The 9,133-nt window shown below is 35.9% G+C and overlaps 1 pseudogene; it reads left to right on the forward strand.

The window, feature by feature from the left end:
- The first annotated feature begins 1,069 nt into the window (after positions 1 to 1,069).
- On the forward strand, positions 1,070 to 1,487 carry LOC122744388 (annotated as a pseudogene).
- Positions 1,488 to 9,133: the final 7,646 nt, after the last annotated feature.

Raw genomic sequence — 9,133 nt, forward strand, 5'->3', positions numbered from 1 at the left:
CAGCCTTTTTGGACATTACTCTCCCTCCCAAACCCTATGATGCTGCTATACCGTCTTTGTCTTTATTAGTCTTACACTGATATTCTATCTTCCATCTCTTTGACTTTGTACTGCCTGATTGCTATGCCTGGATTTCCCTCTCTCCTTCCCGCTGCCTTGGAGAATCCCCTTTTTCTCTAAGATACAATTAACGTCCTATCTTCATAAAGATACAAATCCTTCTGATTATTCTAAATGTTAGTGCTCTCCTTTCAGAGGTGTACTGCTAAATATATATTAACTAGTTTTCATACACACCCATCTATGCATGTCTATGTTTGTATTTATGCATGTATACATATGGAATATGTATATGGAAGTTGGTTGATAACATACACATATATTTTTTGTTTAAATTTATATACATTTGTGTGCATGTATGTTTATGTGTTGGTGTATATGCATATGTATGAATGTATATATATACACGTGTTGACATATACATACATGCATGTTTGTGCTTATATGTGTCTATGTGATTTTTCTCTGTCTTTTTTTCAAGTCTAGACAATTAAGAAAAAACAGGTCACTTCTTGATTTGTAGCATTTGGGGATTTATAAGTATGAATGTTCAATTAAAAATTTTAACTATTGGCTTTCAGAGCTGGTTTAAACTAGTCCCAAAATATAACTGACTCCCTTCCAAATTTCCTTGTACTTAAATACTTTTGATATATTTTTTTCATTTTGCTGTATATATTTTATATATACTTGTTTCCCCTTTTTCTATATGAACTCTTCGTGTGTAGAAATTATTTCATGCTTTGTATCCCTAGCACCTAGCACAAAGCCTGCCATAGAGCTTGTTCCCTCCTTTTCCCCATGTCACAGGTTGTAAGTAGAAATAATGATGATGATAATGTGTGCTTACTACCTATTTTGTAAGTGTAAAGTGATAATTCACTGCAAGTTATCAATGGCATGGTGGTGGTGGTGGTGGTGATGATTTTGTATTGTTCTCTTTTATTAAGAACTGAATTGGCAGCGGGAGTTGGGCGGGGCGAGGGCTCGCTCATGGCTGTTGCCACCGTCGTCATGGAGACCGCGGACGACGCTGGGAACCGGCTGCGCTTCCAGCTGGAGCTGGAGTTCTTGCAGTGCCTAGCCAACCCCAACTACCTGAACTTTCTTGACCAAAGAGGATTCTTCAAGGACAAGGCCTTTGTCAATTATCTGAAATACTTGCTTTACTGGAAAGAGCCAGACTATGCCAGATACCTGAAGTACCCCCAGTGTCTGCACATGTTGGAGCTGCTTCAGTATGAGCATTTCCGGAAGGAGCTGGTGAATGCCCAGTGTGCCAAGTTCATCAACGAGCAGCAGATCCTACACTGACAGCACTACTCCAGAAAAAGGATGTGGCTGCACCAGGCCTGGCAGAGCCGCAGCAGCAGCCGCCACAGCCCAACAGCAATGGCAGCAGCAGCGCCTCCTCAGCAGGGAAGTGAGGGAGGGTGGGAGCGAAGGAGCTCCCCCAGGCCGAGGCCAGCTGATTCTCCAAACCACTGCGAGGGTTATTATTCTCATTTCCAAACGGGAGCAAAGTAAAGTTCTTTGTCAGAAGGCTCCAACGGGTGAGCCCAAGTGTCTGATGCCGTGGGCCTGTTGGTTGGCCTAGTCCCCGGAGGTCTCCTGGATCCGGGACAGCCCGGGGGCTAAGGGGCCCAGAAAAGGCTGAGAGGGGATCTTGGGGCTCTGTAAACCACCCACAGGAATAAAGAAGGCAGCCCTGCTACCATTAAAAAAAAACAAACCTGAATTTAAAGTTTTACATATAGCATTTTCTTGAAATACCTTCTTTATATTTTTTCAAAAAATTTTTTGGTGAGGCAATTGCCGTTAAGTGACTTGCCCAGGGTTACACAGTTAGTAAGTGTTAAGTGTCTGAGGCCAAATTTGAACTCAAGTCCTCCTGACTCCAGGGCCGGTGCTCTATCCACTATGCCATCTAGCTGCCCCCCCTTCTTTATATTTTAACAGAGAACTAGTCCCATCTCATTTACCCTTCATCCCCTTTATATCCTCTCTTCCTGAACAACAAAGTTTAGCTGCATAAAGGACTTTTCCAAATTGGGATACTTCATTCCGATTGCTTCCAATTACAATCTCACTTGATGTGAATGAAATCAAGACTTTGCTACTTAACACACTCATGATTTCAACTCAATATAAACCCACTAATGCATGACTAAATATGATAGTGAGCAAGACATGATTCCAAAATGTATTCCTTTAATGCAATGGAGGAAGATGGCTATGAAGTCAGTGTGGATGCAGAACAATATCCATAAGGTAATTGGCTTATGTTCGGCAAAGCAAAATAGGAAGATTTTTTTTTCTGTAAAGTGTTCTGATGGGGACTGAGGGACAAGAAAGATGTCGTTTTCAAGAAGCTAAGTCCTCTTCTTCAATAAAATATTCATTAAATTCCTAATGTGTGTGACACCTATTGATAGGTGTTGGGGATATACAGAAGAATAAAATACAGCCCCTGTCCTCAAGGAGTCTAATAAAGAGATGCATAGCTAACTCTAATAAAAATTGCAATGTGACAGGTATGCAAGAGAAGTCAAAATGAAGTACTATGAGAAGTTTAAGGAGGAAGAAATCAATTCCATAGACAGGAATCTAAAAAAAAAAGGTTCTTGGAGAAAGCAGCATTTGAACCAAGCTTAGACTCATGGGAAGGATTTAAACCAATGGAGGGTGAGGGAAATGGTTTGAGATGAAAGTTGAGTTAAGGAAATGCTGACCAGTTCAACTGGATGATCTTCAGTTTTATATAGTGATGTCCCCTGAAAAGGGACTGCAATGAGAAAATTAAATCCTGGGAAGAGGCAGGGATGAGGAGGTGGAAAGATGCTTAAATTCTAGACAAAGGATTTGGACCTTTAACAAATTGGCAAATTGGTCTATCACTGTCTAAAGAAGAATGCGGGGGCGGCTAGGTGGTGCAGTGGATAGAGCACTGGCCCTGGATTCAGGAGGTCCTGAGTTCAAATCCAGCCTCAGACACTTGACACTTACTAGCTGTATGACCCTGGGCAAGTCACTTAACCCTCATTGCCCTGAAAAAAAAATCTAGGGCAGCTCCTGGTGCAGTGGATAGAGTTAAAGTTATAATACATATACTGAAAGGCAACATGGCATAAGGGAAATGAGGAAGTCCTGAATTCAAATCTCTCCTTAGACACTGGGATCCTGAACTTCTGAGATTCATTTTAAGGGGCAGCTAGATGGCGCAGTGGATAGAGCACCGGCCCTCGATTCAGGAGTACCTGAGTTCAAATCCGGCCTCAGACACTTAACACTTACTAGCTGTGTGACCCTGGGCAAGTCACTTAACCCCAATTGCCTTACTAAAAAAAAAAAACCAAAAAACAAACAAACAAACAAACAAAAAAAGAAGAATGCATTGGGTGTGGTGGGGGGCTAGGTGACACAGTGGTTATACTATTGGACCTCGTGTGAGGAAAACCTGAGCTCACATTAGGCCTTAGAATCCTACTACTTGTGTGAACCTGGGCAAATAAGTTAACATCCGTCTGCCTCAATATCCTCATCTGTAAAATGGCATTAATTATGGCGCCTACTACAACTCATAGGGTTGGAAGGAGGATAAAATGATATAATATTTGTCACACTTTTTGTAAACCTTAAATTGCTTTATAAATGTGAGGTATTAGGTACAAAATGGATTGAAAGGCCAAGAGATTGGAGACAACAAGCCAGTTAGGAGAGATTTGCAGCCATCCAGGAAAGAGGGAATGCGTTAGAACATCTGATAGATTAGGTGTAGATACTTCATTTTCCCTGATATTATGAAAACAATTATTAAGGCATCTTTCCTTTGTGTTGCCATTGAAAAAAATCTTACAAATGTCAATAAAGTGTAGAGAGGAGTAATAAATAAGACATTATCTCTCTCTTCAAAACCAAATAAATTGTGAGCAGTTTCCTATATGTCCTGGAATTCAGATGGGGAGAACTTGAATGAAGTCCATCAACCCATCTAAGGGGCTACTAATCCACTGAAATATTTTCAAGAAGTTCACAAATTGGGATAAATGCTAACATGAGATTCCTGTCCCATAGATGAACCCTGGCTAAATCAAACTTCTCTGAGACCTCCAGAAATCCCATCCCTGAGCTTGCTATTCCTTCTTTCCATCTTTCCATCTTTCCTCATTTTCCCCCATCCTCAATGTCCAATTCTGTCTATAGACACATACACAGACATATATATGCATATATACATATACATACATACATACCCATTATTTTCTGAGATCAGTTTTGCCAAAAATAGAAAGAATAAAAGAGAAACTTCATCTGCAATTACTCTTTGTATTGTTAGTAGAATTCTGAAATTATGATATTGTTACCTGAGGGCTTCCTAACAGACTGCATCATTTCTCCTCAATCTGGCGCTAATCCCAGGCTCCTTTTCTTTTCTTTCCTTTTCCTTTTTTTTTTTTTTGAGTCCTGGAATGCAGACAGCAGAGAATTTTCCTTCTATAGATGTCTAAACCCCAATTACCATGTTGTCATAGAAAAGGGGGAACCATGATTCATCCCATTCCACTTTCAAAAAAACAAACTGAAAGAAATGGAATGGAGTGAGAGATGGAATAGAAAAGTTGGAGAGATTTGAGCTTGAAACAGGGCCTAGACAATTTTTCCCTGTATGACATTGGGCAAGTAAATTCTTCCTTAGCTTCAGTTTCCTCATCTAAAAAATAATGAAGTTAGAAATCATTGTGGCTATATGCAGCTCTTTAAATCTGTACCCATAGCTCTTTAAGCCAAAGGAAATGAAACAACATAGCTTAGTGGAAAGACCTCTGTGGACCTTGGTTCAAATCCTATATCTAACTAGGAAGGTACCAAAGATAAATTGTTTGAGCTTTCTTAGTTCTGGTTTTCTATGAAATAAAGATAAGGACACTACCTAAATCTCAGAGTCACAGTGAATAAAGGGCTTTTATAAACTTTAAATTTATTTTGAAAACCAACTTATTTAAATTACCCATTTGTTGACTCATTTTGATTATGTAAATGTATTAAAATGATGATTCTATAGCTTGGAAGCCAAGAAAGAATCAAAGAATCAGAGATGGAATGAACCTTTTAAGCCAATTGGTACGATCAATTAATTTTAAAAAAGAGTTAACCATGACAAAGAGTCATCCAAGGTCACACATATTATAAAGATCAGAGCCAAGATTTAAATCTTAATCCTCCAATCCTAATTCCAACACTCTTCTTCCCCATATTACCCTAAGTCCTAAAGATTTCTGGCCTACTTTACCCTTATGATGATGATGATGACGATGACGGCATCATCTTTGGACATCTGTCCCTAGTCACCTGAATTTGGACATGTCCTCCTTCTCAGGGCCTGATGCTGATGCTTCCCTCTTTCTGCTATTTTTCTTCCCTTCCTCCTTCTTTCATCCTTCTGATGCCATACCCAATCCTTCATGGCAGACTGTCTGTACCTCCCAAAATATCAGTTAACCAATCCGATGAGCTCGTTCTACAAATGATAGTATATAGGAATTCTTCTGGGACTTACCTTCTCTTTCAATATTCCTAAATAACCTAATAAGAATGCATACTATAGGGGGCAACTAGGTGGCACAATGCATAAAGCATTGGCCCTGGATTCAGGAGGACCTGAGTTAAAATCCAGCCTCAAACACTTGACACTTACTAGCTGTGTGACACTAGGCAAGTCACTTAACCCTCACTGCCCCTCAAAAAAACAAAACAAAAAGAATGCATAATACTGAATACTTAAAGTTGCTGTAAAATGATTATAGCATTAATTGAATATTTATAATAGAGTAATTCACAAAATTATATTTAACTCAAATTAAATAATTATTAAGAATTGAGAGAATCCTGTAAAGATGACAAAGTGTGAAGTAATCTAAGATGCAAGTACTTTTCACCATACAAACCCCTGCCCCAAAGAAACAGAAAAAAATTGTTAAATGGAACAAATACAAATTATCAAAATATAGATAATAAATACTATTGAACTTATCAAATTTTGCTCATGAATGAAGACCTATTTCTAAAAATAAAGCTGCTATCAAATTAACCCAATAGCTAGTATAATCAAGAGAGAAGAAAGCTATATTACTTAAAATGTTAAATGAACAAGATAAATTCCCCCAATACAGAAAAAAAAACCTATTTTAAATGTATGTGTGTGTGTATATGTATGTGTATGTGTATATGTATTATTCATATTGATGTTCCTGAAAGACTAAAAATTCACAGTAAGTTCATATGTATCTACACAATTATAAAATGGCCAAGCTAACAAGGCAATGAGTAGAATCTTAAAACATAGCATCTGAGAAAAAAATAGCATAAGTAAATAATATATTGTTCAAGTACGGATTGTCCAAGATTGATCTACAAATGAAATTATACCAAAGATTTTAAGAATGTTGTTCTCGAAGATAGAGACAAAAAGCACTCTACCAAGTTCTTTTTATGAGACAAAGGTAATTTTACAGAGAAACAACACAGAACTATTAATCAATTTCAGTAATTGATACTAATATAAAATCTCAAATAAAATCTCTCCAAAGGGAATATTTTGACATATACCCAGAAAAATAACCCACTAGATGACAGTTGGATTCATAATTTGGATGCCATAATGATTAAACATTTAAGAAATATATGGAATCATTGATAGTTTTTATTAAATTTATTTTGCATACTGCTACATTATTGAACATATTTAGGAAAACAAGTAGTTTGTTGCATCTTTGGGATTGTCTACTACACTTTAATTTTTTTTAATACTACTAGTCAAAATATGGAAAAGTCAAACACGGGAACAAACTATAAGCTATATAGACAATAGTATCAAAATATTCTTCAAACCTAAAAACACAAATTGTTGGAAGAAGGAATTACTTTTTGGAATTGGAAAACTGGAAAAGTTTTTGACAGAAATTAGGATTAGAACAACACCTTACACAATATACTAAGTTCAGAATAGATACAACCTGAATATAAAGGGCCATTTAAAAAAAAAAGAAATAACTAAAAGGAGTTATCTATTATTACTATGGTTAAAAAACATAAATTTTAACCAAACACAATAAAAAATATAAAATACAAAAGAGATAATTTTGATTACATTCCTTTAAAAAAGGTTTACCAATATTTCCTATTAGTTATGCTAATACATTAAATATGTTAAGTGATATAATAAATAATGGAAGCTAGAATAAAAAGATAAATTATTGAATCAGAATTCTGTCTTTAATTTTATTTTTAAAATCCAATATCTAAGATATGTAGGGAATAGAGACAGACATCTAAAACCAAGATATGATGCAAAATTGATAAGTAAACAAAGACATAAATAATTTTTAAAAGAAGAATAAAAAGCTTTAAATGGGCATTTGAAATATATTATAAAACAATGATATCAAACTCAAATAAAAAATACCAATAACCTATATATAAGAATCCACGTGGGTTGTATATTGACTTAGAAAACCACATATTATCATACATGTTTTATTGACTTTTTATATTTATTTTATTAAATATTCCCAATTACATTTTAATCAAGTTAATATTTGGGAATATTGAGGGGGGTGCATGGGCCTGGGGATTTTGTTTTTGAAATCTTTGTTCTAAATCACTAATAGAAAAGAAAATACAAACTAAAGTAACTCTGAGCTTTCAACTAAACTCCTTGAAAACTGGCAATGGTGACAAAAAAATAGGAATGGTGAATGTAAGAGATGTTGTGAGAAGACAAGAACACTAATATATTGTATAACTGTTATTTGATTTAATCATTTTCAATATCAATTTTGAAGTATTCCTAGAAATACAAGTGTCCATACCCTATAACTAATTAATCCAATAACAGAGTTTTTACACCCAAATAAATCAAATACCAAAACAAAATTCTAATATCTATCTATCATCTACCTATCAATCTATTTATCTTTATCTATTTATCTATATCTTCAGGATATAGATCTAGTAGTGGTACCACTGGGTTAAATTATATGCACAGTTTTTTAGTCCTTTGGACAAATTGCTCTTTGGAATGGTTGGACCAGTAAAGAACTCTACCAATTATGCATTAGTGTACCTCTATTCCCACATCCATTCCAGATTTAATCATTTTCCTTTTCTGTCATGTCTTCAATCTGATAGGTGTGAGTTGTTTTAACTTGTAATTTTCTAATTAATAGTGATTTAGAAGGGCAGCTAGGTGGCACAGTGGATAAAGCACTGGCCCTGGATTCGGGAGGACCTGAGTTCAGATCCAGCCTCAGACACTTGACACTTGCTGGCTGTGTGACCCTGGGCAAGTCACTTAACCCCCATTGCCTCACCAAAAAAAAAAAATAGTGATTTAGAGCATTTTTTCATAAGACTATTGATAGCTTTGATTTCTTTGTGATAATAGACATCCTTGCTTCACCTCTAATCTTATTGGGAAGACTTCAAGTTTATCCCTATTATACACACAATAATTCCTCTTGATTTTATATACTAATAAACATTTTAAGAAAAGTTCCATTGATTCCTATGCTTTCTAGTGTTTTATGTTGTCAAAAGCTTTTTCTGTATCCATTGTTCAATGATCAACTGTAAATAACTTACCTCTTCTCAACATCACAATGATCCTTAGATCATTCAAACTCTTTAGATTCTTTGTATAATTTCAAAGGACTGGCAATGGAAAATATGATTCACCTCCAGAAAAAGAATTGGTGGAGTCTGAAAGCAGATTGAAGGATGTAATTTTCATTTTATATATTTTGTGGATGGATGAGAACAATTTGTTCTAATGGCCATGAGGTAGGCTTATTTGCTGTAGAGCACTTAGAGCTTAGTCAAATATCAAGGACACCAAGTCATCCACTTCATCTTAGGCCATCAGCAGTTATCCTGACTTTTGTCTTGCTGCTAGACTCCAGTGAGTGAGTGAGTGAAGCTGATGATTTGTGAAATTCTGCCTCACTTAAATCCAATTCATAAGCAAATCAAGACATGATTCATTCATGCTGAATCAAATAATGATATAGTGAGAAGA

Source organism: Dromiciops gliroides, chromosome 2, assembly GCF_019393635.1.
Source record: "Dromiciops gliroides isolate mDroGli1 chromosome 2, mDroGli1.pri, whole genome shotgun sequence".
NCBI lineage: Eukaryota > Metazoa > Chordata > Mammalia > Microbiotheria > Microbiotheriidae > Dromiciops > Dromiciops gliroides.